Raw genomic sequence first — 19,663 nt, 5'->3', positions numbered from 1 at the left:
ACTGCTGTGGCCTCTCCCGTCGCAGAGCACAGGCTCCGGACGCGCAGGCCCGGCGGCCACGGCTCACGGGCCCAGCCGCTCCGCGGCACGTGGGATCCTCCCGGACTGGGGCGCGAACCCGCGTCCCCCGCATCGGCAGGCGGACTCCCAACCACCGCGCCACCAGGGAAGCCCCTGATGTACCTGTTTTTGAGGAGACCCTCCAGTAGGGAAGTCCTAGTTCTTGTCTTTGTGTGTGTGTGTGTGTGTGTGTGTGTGTGTGTGTGTGTGTTTTGATTTATTGCTCTATGTACCTATCACTGTAGCCTCCTGAACACTGACAGAAATGTAGTTTTATAACATGGTCAAACACATGAAGTAATCTATCAATTCACTTATTATTACTGTTGCTGTTATTGCTGCTGTGAATTTTACTATTATTTTTTATTGGTATTTCATTGCTTTTCAAGCATGCTGTGCACTGACATTTTGGCAACCCCCTTCATGTCACCTCGACATTCCCCAAACACTACCCTGAGAAGTAATTACTTTCACTTTCTTCCTAGGTTGAAGCCCGATTTCCTGCACCCCACCTTCCTATTTATTTATTTACTTATTTATGCTTGAGAATATCTTCCTATAATCTCCCAAGAAAGTGTTCAGGGGAAGAAACATTTGTGACAACTGGTATAGCTGATAAGTATCTTCATTTTATTTTCACACGTAATAGTTTGGCAGGGTTTGGAATTCCAGGTTAGTGACTGTTTTACTTTGTATGTACTAAGACATTTTCTTCCACAGTCACTTAGACATCAATCTTGTTAGGAGGCTCGTAACTACCAGCTTGAAGCCCAGTCCTTTCTACGGGGTCTATATTTTCTCTGGGAACTTTTGGGATTTTCTCTACCTGTGGCAGTCTGAAATTTTATAATAATGTATCATGAGGGAGGAAAGCATTCTTCCACACATTCTATTAGGTAACGGGTGGTCCATATCAATCTAGAAGCTGTTGTCCTTCAGTTCTAAAAAAAAAATTTTGGTATAAGTAATTTCTTACTCACTATTCTACCCACTTCTATCCTCCATCCCAGTACCATTATATGAAATCTGGGTTTCTCTGCCTAAAATGAAAATAATTTGTTATTGAACCTCCTAAATTGGTATTTTAGTTTTCTGACCTCGATCTACCTCTCTAATAAACTTCTACTTTTATTCTATTTTCCTTTAGATTTCCATTTTTTCCACCTAAAATTTTATTTTTTTAAATTTTGCTAGCATATTTTAAACTCTCAACAGTATTTTGTTGTTTTTATGAACCTTCCCTTTTCATAGCCTCCTCTTTTGTTTACTGGATTCAATTTCTACTGTTACAACTTTGAGAACAGACTTCATAGCTTCTCAACAAAAGCTTTTATTCTGTTCGTGGCTTTATCTGTTTCCTATAAATTCCATTTATCTACTTCCTTGTTGTAGTACATATTTTTCCTGCTACAGCTCTCCTCAAGTGTATCAAGATTATCAGTTGTTTAGACCTAAAGAAGAGCAAAGTAATCTAAACCCAACGGAAGCACAGTACTTGGGGGCGGAGGAGTACGGAAACTGGTGGGGGGCAGGAATTCACGAGGAGAAAACGAACTTCAGTAATGGAAACAACCTGAGTGTCCATCGATGGATGAATGGATAAGAAAAGGGTGGTGTTTATGTACAATGGACTATTATCCAGCCATAAAAATAATGAAATCTTTCTATTTCTGACAACATGGATGGATATCGAGGGCATTATGCTAAGTGACATGTCAAAAGAAGACAAATACCACATGATCTCACTTACGTGTGGAATCTTAAAAAAAAAAACAAAAGCAAAAACCAAGCTCAGAGATACAGAGAACAGACTGATGGCTGCCAGAGGTGTCAGTTGGGGAGGTGGGCTAACGTGTAAAGGGGATCAAAAGGTACAAACTTCCAGTTATAAAATAAGTGATCCTGATGCAACGTACAGCATGGAGACTACAGCTAATTATATCGTATTGCATATTTGAAAGGTGCTAAAATTGCTAAGAGAACAGATCTTAAAAGTTCTCATCGCAAGAAAAAAATTTTGTAATTATGTGCTGTAACAGATGTTAACTAGATTTATTGTGGTCACCATTTTGCAGTATATACATATATCAAATCATTATGTTGTACACCTGAAGCTAATATAATGTTATGTTTCATTATACCTCAGTAAAAAAGAAATCACTAAGAAAAAGTGTGTACAGATCCAATAGAGATGAAATAAGAATACAATATCAGGTAAAAAAATATAAAGCTAAAATTAAAAATAAAACAGAACAAAAACGGGCTTGAACAATATTACTTAGCCAAAAGAAAAAAACAAGTCTGTGGTCTTACAGCAAGTTGAGCTGAATTTTTGACAGGTTATATTAGGGATGTCTGAGAGAAAGCTAGATGACTGTAGAACATTGCAGGCAGTTGTAAATAAAGCTCTGTTGTAATTGATATAAAAGTGATAGCCGAAACCAGGAGATGGACATAACTGCCAAGGAAGACAAGTACACAAGAAAAATGTCACTGCAGTCATTGAGCTTAATGAATTAGTACTGGACTTCCCTGGTGGCGCAGTGGTTGGGAGTCCGCCTGCCGATGCAGGGGACACGGGTTCGCGCCCCGGTCCGGGAGGATCCCACGTGCCGCGGAGCGGCCGGGCCCGTGAGCCGTGGCCGCTGGGCCTGCGCGTCCGGAGCCTGTGCTCCGCGACGGGAGAGGCCACGGCAGTGAGAGGCTCGCGTATCGCAAATAAATAAATAAATAAATAAATAAATTAGTACTTAAAATTTTCTTTTCAGTTTTTAGGAATAACTTCCATATAAGCAACAGAAGAACAACCATCAGAAAAGAGAGTATTGGGTGGGAAAATTGTCCTGTTGTAATTATTCACAAGTGTCACATTTAGGATAAAAGCAATTAATTGGGTTGATGATAAAAATGTATCACCGTCAGCATTCTAAGCACTTACTTAACTCATAACTAGTAAGTACCAGACTCTTCAAAGAACGCTTCGTGTTGTGGATTTCTACTGTGAGATATAAAAATCTACTGAATAGTCATAAAGTCTTCCTGAAACCAATGACAACTTTCATACATACATGGAACTGTTAATTAAACTGGGATGTGCACATTCACTCACTTATCCATTTATTTTCATACATATATAATATACCTAGATAATATGTCTGTCTATATATATATATATATATATACACACACACGCACACACACACACGCACACGCACACACACACACACACACACTTTAATATACATACAGGGTACCTGGAGATACTGTGGATTCTTTTCCAGACCATCGCAACAAAGCAAGTCACAAGATTTTTTCGGGTTCCCAGTGCATGTGAAATTATGTTTACAAAATACTGTAGTCTATTAAGCGTGCAACAGCCTTATGTCTAAGAAAGAGTAAAATTATTGCTATAAACTGTTACCAGGGAGTCGTAATCTTTCCACCGGCGGACGGTCTTGCCCCAGCGCTGTTGCTGCTCTCGCTGATCAGGGTGGCGATCGCCAAAGGCTGGGATGGCCGTGACAATTTCTTAGAATGAGACGACCACGAATTTGCAACATCGATTGACTCTGCCTTCCACGAATGATTGCTCTGTAGCCTGCAGTTCTGTCTGATAGCATTTTAACCAAAATGGAGCTTCTTTCAAAATGGGAGTCAGTATCTCATACCCCGCTGCTCTTTATTAACTAAGTTTAGGGGATATTCTAAATCCTTTGTCGTCATTTCAATCTTCACAGCATCTTCATCAGGAGTAGATTCCATCTCAAGAAACCACTTTCTTGCTCATCTATTAGAAACAACTCCTCATCCATTCAAGCTTTATGCTGAGATTGCGGCAAATTCAGTCACGTCTCCAGGCTCCACTTCTAATTCTAGTTCTCTTGCTATTCCTACCACACCTTCACTGACTACCTCCAATGAAGTCTTGGACCCATCGATGTCACCTCTGAGGGCTGGAATCGACCTCCTCCAAACTCCTGTGTATGCTTCTATTTTGACTTCTTCTTATGAACCACAAATGTTCTTAATGGCGTCTAGAATGGTGAATCCTCTCCAGAAGGTTTTCAGTTGACTTTACCCAGATTCCTCAGAGGAATCATTCTCTATGGTAACGACAGCCTTACAAAATATATTTCTTAAATAATAAGACTTGAAAGTAGAAATTACTCTGTGATCCATGGGCTGCAGAATGGATGTTCTGTTAGCAGGCACGACAACTTTTATCTCAGTGTATGTCCCCTTCAGAGCTTCAGACCGGGTGCATTGTCAATGTGCAGTAATATTTTGAAAAGAATGTTTTTCTTCTGAGCAGTAGGTTTCAACAATGGGCTTAAAATATCCAGTACACCATGTTGTAAACAGATGGGATGTTATCCAGGCTTTGTCGTTACATTTAAAGAGCACACGCAGAGTAGATTTAGAAGAAGAGCGCTAGGATTTTCAAAATGGTAACTGAGCATTGAGTTAAACTTCAAGTCACCAGCTGCATTAGCCCCTAACATGAGACTCAGCCTGTCCTTTGCATTTTGAAGCCAGGCATTGACTTCTCCTCTCCAGCTAGGAAAGTCCTAGATGGGATCTTTTTCCAATAGAAGGCTGTTTTCTCTACATTAAAAATCTGTTGTTTAGTGTAGCCACCATCATGAATTATCTTAGCTAGGTCTTCTGGGTCACTTTCTGTAGCTTCTACATCAGCACTTGCTGCTTCACCTGGCACTTTCATGTTATGGAGATGTCTTCTTTCCTTAAACCTCATGAACCAACCTCTGCCAGCTTCAAACTTTTCTTCTCCAACTTCATCACCTTTCTCAGCCTTCATAGAATTGAAGAGAATTAGGGCCTTGCTCTGGATTAGTCTTTGGTTTAAGGGAATGTTGTGACTGCTTTGGTCTTCTCTCCAGAACTCTAGAACTTTCTCCATATCAGCAATAAGGCTGTTTAACTTGCTGCTTCACCTGGCACTTTCATGTTATGGAGATGTCTTCTTTCCTTAAACCTCATGAACCAACCTCTGCCAGCTTCAAACTTTTCTTCTGTAGCTTCCTCACCTCTCTCAGCCTTCACAGAATTGAAGAGAGCTGGGGCTTTGCTCTGGATTAGGCTTTGGCTTGAGGGAATATTGTGGCTGATTTGATGTTCTATCCAGATCACTAAAACTTTCTTCATATCAGCAAAAGAAATGTTTTGCTTTCTTATCATTTATGTGTTCACTGGAGGAGCAGTTTTAATTTTCTTCAAGAACTTTCTCTTTGCCCTTACAACTTGGCTAACTGTTTGGTGCAAGAACCCTAGCTTTCAGCCTGTCTCAGCTTTTGCCATGCTTCCCTCTCTAGCCTTAATTATTTATACCTTTTGATTTAAAGTGAGAGGGGTGTGACTCTTCTTTTCACTTGAACACTTAAGAGACCATTGTAGGGCTATTAATTGGCCTAATTTCAATACTGTTGTGTCTCAGAGAATATGGAGACCCGAGGAGAAGGAGAGAGATGGGGGAACAGCCGGTTAGTGGAGCAGTCAGAACGCATTTATCGATTAAGTTCTCCACCTTATATGGATGTGGTTCTTGGCAACCCCAGATGCCAAGAAGGAAAAAACTTTTCACTCTTTACTGTGGTATTTCCAAAAATAGAGGGGCTAACATCTTCCAGAAACATTATATTGTTAATTGAGTAAGATGCAAAGGGAAGCAAGAGCAACTAGAATTTTATTTCCATATAAATGGACCAAATCTAAAATGAGTCCAGATATTTTAACATAATTTTTAGTGTGGTGGCTCCCTCAATTAGATTAGTGACCATTTAGTTCATTCATGAGAATTCTCCCATTTTGAGACAGGACTAAAGTTTCTAACCTCACACCAACCCATTGTTAAGTATTAAAATAACATCTCAAGATATATTTAATAACGTAGTAACATCAAAGATCACTGATTACATATCACCATAACAAATACAATAAAAACGAAAAAGTTTGAAATATTTTGAGAATTGCCAAAATGTGATACAGAGACACAAAGTGAACAAATGTTGGAAAAATGACACCAGTAGACTTGCTCTACATGGGTTGCCACAAACCTTCAATTTGTAAAAAAAAAAAAAATTTTTTTTTAATTAAAGAAAATCAAATGCACAGAAAAACAAACAAAAAACACCCACAATATCTGCAGAGCACAATAAAGCAAACCACAATAAAACAAGGTATGCCTGTACACACACATACTTGCCTTTGGACACATATTTAAATGTGGGGAGTAAAGGGAGAAGATTGAGTGTGTGATATAACATGCACAGTTTCCATCTGGAAAACTTTAGAAGTCGATTTCCTGCAGATTCTCATTTATATTCAAAATTGAAAGTTTTTTAAGCTAAATGAAAAGCAACTTATGTGTTATTTTGCCCTTCTCTTGATACTTTATGTTTCTCTCTGTGGTCTTAACCATGCCAACTTCTCACTATAAGGAAAATGTACATGTTTTCATTCATCTACCATGGACTGTGGGACTGGAAGACCCAGCGAGTACCAGTATTTTTCCTCTATGATCCTTATTGCATTGTCCATGGTAATTTCACGGTAATAGAATGAAATCCAAGTTTCCCACGATACAGGCTTCATCATCTATGATGATATTAAAAACAATGGAGAAAGTATTACATTGGTTATGAGACAGGAGCAGCGATCAGGGTACCGAGGTTTGAATTGTGGCTTTGGTGCTCATAACAGGTATGAACTTGCCACTTCTGTAAGAAGCAGCGAATAAAATGATCAAGTGGCTTCATAAGTTATAATGAGGAAAAATATGAAGCACTTAACACCACACCTGGTATACAATAAACATCCAATAAACTTTAGCTACTATAATAATGAGAACAATAGCTGATGTTCCAGAGCTACCCTGATCCTGGCACCACCAGTGGTAACACTATCTTCTTTCTCTAATTTGTCCATTGTCCTGCAGAAAATAAGTTCTTGCTTGATTTCCATTTACTGCTGGGATTTGAAACTGGTTTTGCTTCATAAGCTACAGTGTTCGATCTCTGTATCTGAGATATTTTCTGATTGTCACTCTTGTTCTTGCATTTTCTTCACTGCTGATTAAGAACACCAGAACTGGAGAGGGGAAGGTGGGAACGCTGCACATGACCAACAGCCTTAAGTTCTCCCTGTAATTCAAGACAACTGCGTAAAGGAGTAAAACCAGGAGGAAGAAACTTAGCACAGTGAAACTACCTGCAATTTAATGCAGCCAAAGCTGCAGGACCAAAGCAAAAACAAAACCTAATAGCTAAAAGTCATGTTTGTCTGGAGATTTATCTTAACTATACGTAGAAAAGACGGAAAATACTTTTCACTCTTTACTGTGGTATTTCCAAAAATAGAGGGGCTAACATTTTCCAGAAACAGTATATTGTTAATTGAGTAAGAAGCAAAGGGAAGCAAGAGCAACTAGAATTTTATTTCCATATAAATGGACCAAATCTAAAATGAGCCCAGATATTTTAACATAATTTTTAGTGTGGTGGCTCCCTCAATTAGATTAGTGACCATTTAGTTCATTCATGAGAATTCTCCCGTTTTGAGACAGGACTAAAGTTTCTAACCTCACACCAACCCATTGTAAGTATTAAAATAGCATCTCAAGATATATTTAATAAACCAGGGCTGCTTCCCTATCTAGTAATTCTGAAATTCAAAGCAAGTAAAGATATAGTTTTCTTAATTTTTCACCAATTAATTAGAAAATTGTACCTCTGGAAAAGGGAATTACATAACTTTTATATATTTGATTAATAACATGTGAAAACATTTAAAGGGTTCTTTTCTAAGTCCAGAGTACAGAAAAATCTAATGTGATATTTACCTCAGTTCCCTAGAAAGAAACAGTCTGTTTTCTTGTGTGTGTGTGTGTGTGTGTGTGTGTGTGTGTGTGTGTGTGTGTGTGTGTGGTATGTGTGTGTTTCAATAGGTCTCTTGCATACACCTTATGATACCCAGAATGAAGGATTTGCATTATGAATGTTATGTACTGAAAGCCACATTCAAATACAGATTTTGCTTTGCTTTGTTCATTTAAAATTATGTTTTACCAACTTTTGATATTTTTCTAAATGTTCTACAGAAAAAGAAATATTTCCTATCAGGAGTGATAATAAAGACTCAGGGTTTTATTTCAATCTCAAGTGTAATAAGACAGCGATAGAGAGGATTTTGGTAGATGGTGAATTGAACACAAATAGTTTATTTTCTGTTACCAACTCCAAATCTGCCTTTGTTGATTCAAATTGCTGCTGAGCTCTGCTGGCTGGGCTGGACACACAGAGTGTGGGCGATCTGAGGATGAAAGATGATACCCCACGGAGGGAACTCAATAGGCAGAGAGAGTGAGATCATTCAGAACAAAGAGAAGAAGCAACTAGCAAAGCGAGGATCCTCTCAGAGCCAAAAGACACCTTTCACAGAAAACTAACCAAATTATTAAGGGGATTCAAGTACAGAACAAACAAAGCAAAGGGAAACAAAACAAAAACAACAGCTATGAAAACCACGATTGTCCAAATAACAATATGGAAGGTAAATCATAGGACAGGAATGAAAGGTACTGGAAGTTTTTATGGAGGAAGAATATCAAAGTACTGCGTATAGAAAAAAAGTGAAAGAAATCTTTAGAAGAACATAAAATGATATGACCTGGAAATCTAACATATAAATCATAGGCATCCAGAAGAAGGGAAAAGACAAATGGAGGAGATGCATTAATTAAACAAATAATGGAAGAAGATTTCCTGAGGACAAAAGAAGGATTTGAGTCTGCACGTCAAAAGAGCTCTCCCTGCAGTCTGGACTGCGCTGATGGAAACCTCTACCTAGACATATCACATGAAAATTACTGAGCTGTAAGTGCAGAGAGAAATCTCAGAGGCCTCTGGGGAGAAAGGACAAGCCAAAGCTGAAATGAGTCACACTGTGATTAGCCTTTGCTACGTCTGAAGCCGGTAGGCAGTAGCCAAGCATCTAGAGTCTCCTGAGGGGGTGGGACTGGGAACCTAGAATCCTGTATCAAAATGATACGATTTTCCTATCTGAGTAAAATAACGTTTTAAAGATGCAGAATTTGTAAAGTAAACCACACCGGTACTTCATCTGAAGAAAGTAATAGAGAAGAGGGTAACCAGACAGCAAATGGCCTGGAACAGAGACCTCAAAAGATAGAGAAGAAATGATCACAAGCTCTGAGTCTCGTGCCCCTCCAACAGGCACATGTGCGCGTACATACAAACACACACTGATGGGTACTCTAGGAATGTGCAGCAGAAGTGACAAAGAAGAAATACTGAAATATTGAAAGAGCAGTATACGCCAGAGCAAATTCTAATAATGGCCCAGAGCACAACGCACTACAGAATCCAAGTAAACCTGGCTATGGGGAAGGTTTGAGGTGGGAGGGAGGTGATAAGCCAACTGCTTCATTTGGTAGAGGAAGTCTGGAAGAACAATGGGCACCAGGAAAGTAAACATATCCTACTAGTCTCTTCTGGCTAAAGTTGGGGGTTGAGGGGAGGATAGAGTAGGGAGGTAGTAGAGCTTTAAGGATCACTGAATATTTCTGGGGAAATATGTTTTAAAAAAATAATATATAGCAACATATATATCATTAGGAGTTAAAAGAAGAGGAAAATAACCACATAATGTAATAAACTAATGTATGGAACTTCCAAATTAACAAGGAGAAATAAATATACCGGATTGAAAAATGGTGAGTCTAAAGCAAAATTTAGAAAATAACAAAAGAAGAAATAATAACACACATTAATTAATAAATATTAAGTAAGATTGAAATAATAAAACCATGTAAATCAGTCCTTATAATTAAATGATGAAACGTACTCCTTAAAAATCCGAGACTGTCATATTAACTTTTAAAAAACAAGGTATCTGTATGTTTTTTAACAAGAAAAATACTTAATGTTACAAAGGAAAGTTGAAAATTTTTTAAGATGATGTAAAAATAACTTACAAATGCAAACGGAATACGGGCGTTGTGATGTTATTTTCAGAAAAATCATAATAAAATATTAAAAACACTAAACACTATAAACAAGAAAACTGTAAGGAAGAAAGCAGGCACAAGTGACAAGGAGAACGTACCTCCAACAAACTTGTATTTACCAAACAGCATGGCATCATCTATAAACCAGGATATGATGGAAATAAAATGCACATGGAGGCTTGAATAAAATACTTTTGGAATTTAAAAGACCTAGTAAACTTAGCATACAAAGGATAAGAAGAAATCAATAGTACACTCAAGGCTTGTGATTTAACATACAAATATAGAACTCTACAGCCTTTGAACAATGTGTGTGAATGTGCATTTGTGTCTGTGTGTTCTATGTCTATGGAATATTTTACATATCCATCACATAATTGGGCACAAACAAAAACAACTTTTTAAAAAATTAGTTTATAAGTGAACAAACATCGTTACTTGGAAATTAAAATAAAAATAAACCAGATTAAACTGCCCTTGGATCAAAAGGAAATCACTAAATAGCAAGAAATAATGAAAAAGCTAAGACTTCTGAACAAAACTGATGAGACACAGTGAAAGCTGTCCTAGGAATGAAATGTATGGCCTTAAATGTTTTCTTTATTAAAAAAGAAAGATGGAAAGATAGAACTTAATACAAATAGAAGCAAATGGAAAGAGAACTACGGAGTATAACGAAATAAACCAGATGGAAGAATTAATAAGGTTAAAGCCTGAAATTAATGAAATAGAAAAAAAATAGCAGGAAAGATATATAAAGCCTAAAATGTGTTTGTAAGATCAACACTTTGCAAGCCTGATGAATATTTTTAAAGAGAAGGGGAACCAAACAGACATATTAGGAATAAGAACAGATAAATAAGTACAAATATGAGACAGATTAAAAGGAGAAGAAAATACTATACACTCTGATGGCAGCAGATTTGAAATCTTAGAGAAAATGGACAGTTTCTACTCCAGTTTCTAATATTAACTCAAGAAGAATTAGACCACTTATAAAACTCTATTACCAGAGTAGAGATTTGGAGAGAGAATAAATATGTACCATTGAAAAAGGCATTAAGAACAGCTGGGCTCACAGATGAAACTGCTATCATTCTTAAAAGAAGTCATAATTTCCATTTTATTTACAACGCATTTGAATTTAGAAAAACATAGAAAGTTCTCAAATTCATTTTTAAGATTAAATCAAATTCATTTATTGATTAAAAAATGAGAACTTGAACACCATTCTCATTGCATAAGTAAAACGTCTAATTAAAAGATTAACACAAAAATGTATTAAAACAATAATACCTTATTACCAAGTAGAATTTATTTTGGAAATGAATTTAACCCCATTCAGCATATGAATTTAACATATTTTCAGTTAGAGTCAGGACAGGTTTTGTTGTTGTAGTTATTTTGTAAGATACTTGCAGAGAAGAAAAAATGTCTAAAGCAGCTATGAAAATACTGGTGTGTGTTTGTGTATGTGTGTGTGTGTCTCTGTGTGTGTGTGTGTGTCTGTGTGTGTGTGTTTAGGAGACATGGGCTTTCCTTACAAGGGTCCAGACTATGCTTTAAAGATATATCCTATAGATGTGGGATATATAAAAATATCAAAGGAATGGAATAGAAAATATGAAAAGAGATCCCTATATGTTTAGTATGTGACAAAACTGATGTTTCCATCCTGTGGGAAAGGTATGGATTCTTTAATAAACTGCTTGCACAACTGATTATGCACACTGAAAGAAATATAAAAGGATATGAATCTTTTACTGTATACAAAATTAAATGCTAGATGGATTAAAACTGAAATATGAAAAGCAAAATAATTACAATCCTTCAAAAACATATACCATAGTATATTTAAAATATTAACTATCCCAAAAGAGTAAAACTAATTTGTAGCTACATTCATAAAAAGGAACACATTCCATAAACAAAATAGTAAACAAAATGTGCAGAGCAGTATACTCCGCATGGATCCATTAATACAAGGGTCATAAAGAGAACTAAACAATACATTGTTCAGGAATATGCATATATATTTTAAAGCTATAAACAAAAGGAAAAGGATTATTAACACAAAAATGCAAGACGTTGATTATCTGCAGGAGGATAAAAATGAGATGTTATTGGGAGAAAATGCTACAATAATTAAGCTGAGGTGGCACATGGATGTTCAGTATACTAAAACATTACATATATATTATAGAAAGCTACATATATACATATATAATACATATTTATGACAAACTCAAGAATTATAAAAATTTGGAAGACTCCATGTCTACTTTAGGGGTTAGGAGAATTTCTTAACCACAACTGGAAACCCAGAAATTGTAGTAAATACATTTGTATAAATAAACATAAATCTTTTTGTACAGCAAATGATGTCATAAATAAATGCAACACACAAGCAATAAATTTTGGAAAATATATTAAAATGTACAGAGCGTATATATATATATATATATATATATATATATATATATAAAACGCAACAAGTCTTTTCAAATTGACTAAGGTAGGTAAATGATTTAATAGAAACATAGAGAAAATACAGGAATAAGCAATTTATAAAAAATCAAATCAAAATAATTAGCAAGTATATAAAAAGACATTCAAACACATTAGCTGCCAGGTTAAGGCAAATTAAAGTGAAATGGGATATCACTTTTCACTCATTAGCTGGAAAGTATTAAAATAAATACTTTTAATATTTTAAAATATTAAAACAATTCAAGAAGTGCTAAAACATACTAGCAAGGATATGGTAGAAAAGGTGGTCAATTACTTTGTTGATGAAAATTATTACAACCTTTGAGGAAAGCAATTCCGAAGAAAATTTAAGAAAGTATTTCTTTGACTCAGCAATACTACATGTGGAAAAACGACATGAAAATAAAAGCTCCACTAGGGCATAATACTTGAACAAGGTTTTTACTGCAACATCGCTCCTACTGGCAAAACCTGGAGACAAAAATGAATGTCCACAAACGAAGGAAAGTCTGAATAATTTAAAGCTTCTCCACACAATCGAATATTATGCAGCCATTAAAATGCAACTAAACCAGTTGACCTGGAAAGATTTCTACAAGGTACATTTAAAGAGGAAAAACAAAATGCAAACTCATGAATACTCTAAGTATATTGTTTTATAAAACTCATTTTAAAGTCCTGTATAAGTCTAGTATATGCATTTATACCTGATGAGACTAGCATAGAGAAAATCACGAAGGAATGCACAGAAGGTGGTCAACGTAAGTAACCAGTGGTTGTAAGAAGTTATGATGTGGGTATAGAATGGGGAGGAGTGACACATGTGGGAACAAAAAAATAAACCAACAACCTGCATTCTAAAAATCAAATTAGAATGTGACCATATTTGTGATTTTATATAAAATTATTTGTGTATATAATGCAATTTAAAAATATTGTAGGGCTTCCCTAGTGGCGCAGTGGTTAAGAATCCGCCTGCCGATGCAGGGGACATGGGTTCGAGCCCTGGTCCGGGAAGATCCAACATGCCGCAGAGCAACGAAGCCTGTGCGCCACAACTACTGAGCTCCCCTCTAGAGCCCGCGAGCCACAACTACTGAGCGTGCACGCCTAGAGCCTGTGCGCTGCAATAAAGAGAAGCCACCGCAATGAGAAGCCCGTGCACCAGAATGAAGAGTAGCCCCTGCTTGCCGCAACTAGAGAAAGCCCACGTGCAGCTACAAAGACCTAATGCAGCCAAAATATAAGTAAATAAATTATAAAAATAAATAAAATAATTAATACAAATAAAAATATGAGGATATGGGGAGGGGGAAGGGTAAGCTGTGACGAAGTGAGAGAGTGGCAGGGACATATATACACTACCAAATGTAAATTAGATAGCTAGTGGGAAGCTGCCGCATAGCACAGGGAGATCACCTCTGTGCTTTGTGACCACCGAGAGGGGGTATATGTATAACTGATTCACTTTGTTGTAAAAGAGAAACTAACACACTATCGTAAAACAGTTATACTCCAATAAAGATGTTAAAAAAAATTTAAAAAAATTAAAAAAAATAAAAATAAAAATATTGTAGTGATAGAGATTGGCCATATTTCTTACGGGAAAAATAACTTTTCCCCTATTGCCTAACATAAATGTAAATAAAAATAGGTTAAGTATAGAATTAATCCACAATAAAAAATAGAAAAAAAGGCACGGAATTCAGGTTTTAAAAACTAGAAGTACAAGAGGGATTTTTGGCAAGATCAGAATACACATTTCATTTAGTTTCACTGATTCTATCTATAAAGTTCAACTTCCATAAAAAGTACCCTGACATTTCACATGACTGGAAATTCTATATAAACAGAGTGACGGTATGAAAGGATCACACACACACACACACACACACACACACACACACACACTCACACAGAGAAGTTATCTGTAACAATTAGAGAAATTTTTTCCAATGACCTGAAGGAAAATAATATAAATAATCTAATTGCAAAAATTAAACATCAGAATTATCTCTACCTAATAATAAGCTATACTTCACATTTTTTAGTCTGTTCTCTGATTATCACAGCTGATCGCTAAGTGTTCAAGTCGTATGCCACTTCCATTCTGATTAACATAACTTAACTAAGAATTGATTCGTTTGGTTGTATTATCTAATAATAAATTCTTTCTGAAAAAGGTAGCTAGAAATTTTACATCAGTATCACAGCAATGCTTAGTTGGCTTTCTTGTTTCAGAGTTGAGAAATCTATACTTTACATTTATGCATATGCAACAGTGAAATAATTTCTCTGTTATAATTGCAATATGCAACTGACTACACATTACTCCTCATCTAAACAATGGAGTAAAATTTGAGGTAGTTTTTGATAAAAGTAAGCATAGCCTATAAATGTGTTGGCAACACATTAGAAGGAAAGTTGACAGAAAGGGAAACCTGTGGACTAGAGATGTGTTTTTTCCTGTACATAAATATGAGTAAAGGAAATATTTAGTAAGTTTGTTTTAGGGCTCAGAAGGTTAACTCTTTACTCTGACTCTGATGTATATCACCTCTAACTTTGAATTCTTCAAAGGTGTGTCTAAGGCCTCTTATCTATAATCAAAGACTTCACACTTTCTGGATAACACACACACACACACACACACACACACGCAAACCTCACTGAATTAATCCTCTAGACTACCTCCTAAAAATAACCCTTTTAATTATTATTATTATTATTATTTTTTGCAGTACGCGGGCCTCTCACTGCTGTGGCCTCTCCCGTTGCGGAGCACAGGCTCCAGACGCGCAGGCTCAGCGGCCATGGCTCACCGGCCCAGCCGCTCCGCAGCACGTGGGATCCTCCCGGACTGGGGCATAAAACACACACACACACACACACACACACACACGCAAACCTCACTGATCACCTTTTTTAAAAAAATGTTCTCACTGTATTTATTCTCATCTTAACTTGCGAGCATCAAATTCAGACTTTTATAGAGAGCACATTTGTCACTGGATAATGAAAAACAGCTTAAGTGTTTTTCAGAAATTTGAAGTGAGTTGATTTTAAGGAGAAAAAGAAGGCTTGCTCCGGTGGCCATATATTGGATGACACAGCGGCTCTGAGGAAGTCCTTCGGATTTCAGCTCCTTTGGGTGAACGTACTAGGAATCCTGACAAGCCTAGCATTCTGCCTGGCAAATGCTCGTTATATTAAACCCTAAATAGCCAGAGGTCCTCAGATCAATCCAGTTATGCCAATTTTATTTCTTGATGCATCACTATCAGGATTATCTTTTTAAATTAAGCCCCGCACTACATTTCTTTTTCTGTTCAGATGTAAAGGAAAGGTAATATGTGGCTATATGCATCTCTGTGTAAAAATTCAGATACTCCTCTCTCTTTCCATGTCTACTAGACTGAATCTCAATATTGTGGTGATGGGTATGGGACACAAAACCAGGTCTCAGCATTCTGACAAGGCTTCCTTGGCTGCAGAGGAAATGTTCTGGAAGATTATTCCTTCTTTGGTACAATGCCCTGGGTATTTCATTATGAACATATTATCAAAAGCACAGTTAAAGAAAGAGAAGACAACCCATAGCCAAAATATACAAAGAACTTTAGAAACTCAACAATAAGACACTTAACAACTTGACTGAAAAAATGGACAAAAGGGCTGAACAGACAACTCACCAATAAAGACATACAGATAGGAAATAAGCATATGAAAAGATACTCAACATCTTATCTCATTAGGGAATTGCAATGAAAACAATGACACACCACTACACACCTACTAGAATAATGAAAATCCAAACCATGTCAAAAACACCAAATACTGATGAGGATGTGAAGCGACTGGAACTCTCATACATTGCTGGTAGGAATGCAAAATGGTGCAGCCACTTTGGAAGACAGTTTGGAGGGTTTTTTACAAAACTAAATAAAATCTCACCAGCAACTGTTCTCCTGGTATATACCCAGAGGAGTTGAAAACTTATGTCCACATAAATGCTGCACACAGATGTTTATAGCTGCTTCATTTATGATCACCAGAGATGTCTTTCAGTGGATGAATGGATACATAAACTGTGATACCTCCAGATAATGGAATATTATTCAGCACTAAAAAGAAATGAGCTATCAAGCCATGAAAACACATAGAGGAATCTTAAATGCACATTACAATGTATAAGAGGCCAGGCTGCAAAGGTTACATACTGTATAATTCTAACTACAATTGACCCTTGAACAACAGGGGTTTGAACTGCTCAGGTCCACTTATACATGGATTTCCTTTCACTAAATACATACAGCACTACACGATTTGAGGTTGGCTGAATCTGTATCTGCACAAACGCAGATACAGAGGGCCAACTATAATATTATACAGAAATTTTTGACTATGGGAGGGGCTGGCACCCCTTAACCCCCATATTGTTCAAGATCAACTCTATATGACCTTTTGGAAAAGGTAAAGTTATGGAGACATTAAAAACATCAGTGGTAGCTAGGAGTTAGCGTGGAAGAGGGATAAAAAGGCAAAACACTGAGGATTTTGAGGGCAGTGAAACCATTCTGTATGATATTATAATGGTGGATATATATGACTATACGTTTGTCAAAACCCATAGAATGTACATCAAAGGTGAACCAGTGTAGTTTGGTGACAGTGATGTGCCGTTGTAGGTGCATTGATTGTAACAAATTACCATCTGGCATGGGATTTCACCATGGGAAGGCTGGGGGTACTGGGGGCAGAGAGTATAAGGCATTCTGTATTTTCTGCTCAATTTTGCTATGAATCTAAAACTACTATAAAATGTCTATTTAAAAAAATGCACAGTAACTTTTGAACTACCTTTTTAATAGATTTTTTAAAATATGGTGTCTCATACAACAACCAATATTTCTATAGTTTTGCTTATAGTTGCAATATGAAGGATCATGTTTTCCAATTAATAACTGACTAGTTTGAATCCCAGAAAATAACTAATTTGGCTTTTTTGACCTTTAAAAAGGGCAACTTAATAACTTACAATTTAATAAAAAGAGCACTTAAAATTCAGTATTATTCTGACAAATTTAAGTACCTGTTAATCCTTTTAAATCGTTTTCTACCATTTCCTGGATCCCATTTTCCTCAAACTATTTATTAGCCCCCTACCACACTTGACTCTAGTCAGTATTTTACTTGAAATTTTATCTGTAGATAATAAAAATATATTTAATTTTAATGTATACTTAAGAATACGAATATTTCACTCTCACATCTGTTTTCACTTCCTCGTTAAATGAAATTATAAATTTTTTGACGCTGAGACTATGTTTTCTTTACATTTCATCATCGACTGTTTTCCTAAGTACCACTATCTGCATCCAGGGAAGACTTAAAAAATTTTATGTATTTATTATTTTTTTTTGCGGTACGCGGGCCTCTCACCGCTGTGGCCTCTCCCGTTGCGGAGCACAGGCTCCGGAGGCGCAGGCTCAGCGGCCATGGCTCACGGGCCCAGCCGCTCCGCGGCACGTGGGATCCTCCCGGACCGGGGCACGAACCCGCGTCCCCTGCATCGGCAGGCGGACTCTCAACCACTGCGCCACCAGGGAAGCCCAAAAAAATATTTTGAATGATAATTGATGGCTATAGGTTCAGGAACTATAGAATAATTCTTTGTAACTCTTTCTGGCCCTCAAGATAAAGTTGTACAAAAAAGTTCTCCCTGAGGTTGGAGACTCTTTACCGCCTTGATCAATAACCTGGGCCATGTGAATGATAATCATAAAAATGCTCAGTCTAAATAGAGCATCTGCCCTACTCCTTAAGGAGTCACAGAGAACAGCCCCCCTAATGCCCAAAGGCTGTTTCTTGACATCTGGCAGCAACCTCTCTATCCATGTTTTGAGTCCAAAAGGTGACAGATGAGAGAATGTTTGACAACAGGGCACGGTCACCACTTCGAATCTATGTGCGCAGTGATGGGGGTATCAAGACCATCATGGAAATATAACAAACCCTTGCAATAAACATTTCTCCTAGCTCTGCAATGATGTTTATAACAGGACAGTTCCTAAACTGCTCAAAGAAAATAACTGTATTTGAAATAGAAATTAAGCAATATGCAAGTCCTCTTACTATAAAATAATAGACCTTATGCATGACAGCAAACTGGGTTCTTTTCATTTCATCTGAAACTTGAACAATACACAGAAAGGATAATTTCAAGATTTTAAAATAATTTTAGTGCACTCTACTAATTCAGAACTCCTCATAAAATATCTGAGTTTCTATGTGGTGTATTCAAAAGGGAGTCCTATCTTGTTTTAACCACAAGCTCTTGTTCTTATATATAAATAAGACTGCATATATTTAAATGTGAAATCTTACCCTAAACTGCTGCATTTTTCTCTACACACAGAATAATGATTGTATCTTTTATCTCAGGAAAAGGACGGTTTTCTATTGCTCACACATCATTTCTAGTAAGAAATAGGCTCAGGTTAGAAAATCCTTCAAAGGACAGTTAACCTAAAATCCCTTAGCTATAACCCATCGCCTCCCAGAGAGAAACTACAACGGACAGTCCACAGTGTGCAGGAATGACCCTGTGGCTGTGCTGAGTCCGTGATTTCCATGTGCTGGACTGACTTCTGGCCCCATCTCTTAACTCCACTCAGCCTCTTTCAGTGACCCCTGGCAGTCTCCAACTACTCAAGCTGCAAACAGACTGAAACCAATTTGTTGTCCTTATGTTTTTAAAGCCACTAGCCCGGTATGCTAATTAGAAATAAATCGCTTGACCCATAAAAGAAACGGCAGGAAACCTGAAATGAAGGCATTATCCAACACTTCATGCTCCTTAGTGATGCCATTTTAAATATTTCAGACAGCCTATAAATAATTAAAACCTCACCGCAGCAAATTATGTCCTATTATGCAAATAAATAGCCTCCTCCCCGGTTTCATTAAAGATTCTAGATGACAAGCTGAACGGTTTCAACAGAGCAAGGTACTGCAGTGAGGTGAGAAATCTTTCAATATTTTTTTAAATTCTGAGTGCCAAGTTTC

This window comes from Physeter macrocephalus, chromosome 20, assembly GCF_002837175.3.
Source record: "Physeter macrocephalus isolate SW-GA chromosome 20, ASM283717v5, whole genome shotgun sequence".
Classification (NCBI taxonomy): Eukaryota; Metazoa; Chordata; class Mammalia; order Artiodactyla; family Physeteridae; genus Physeter; species Physeter macrocephalus.
This window is presented reverse-complemented; position numbering follows the sequence as displayed.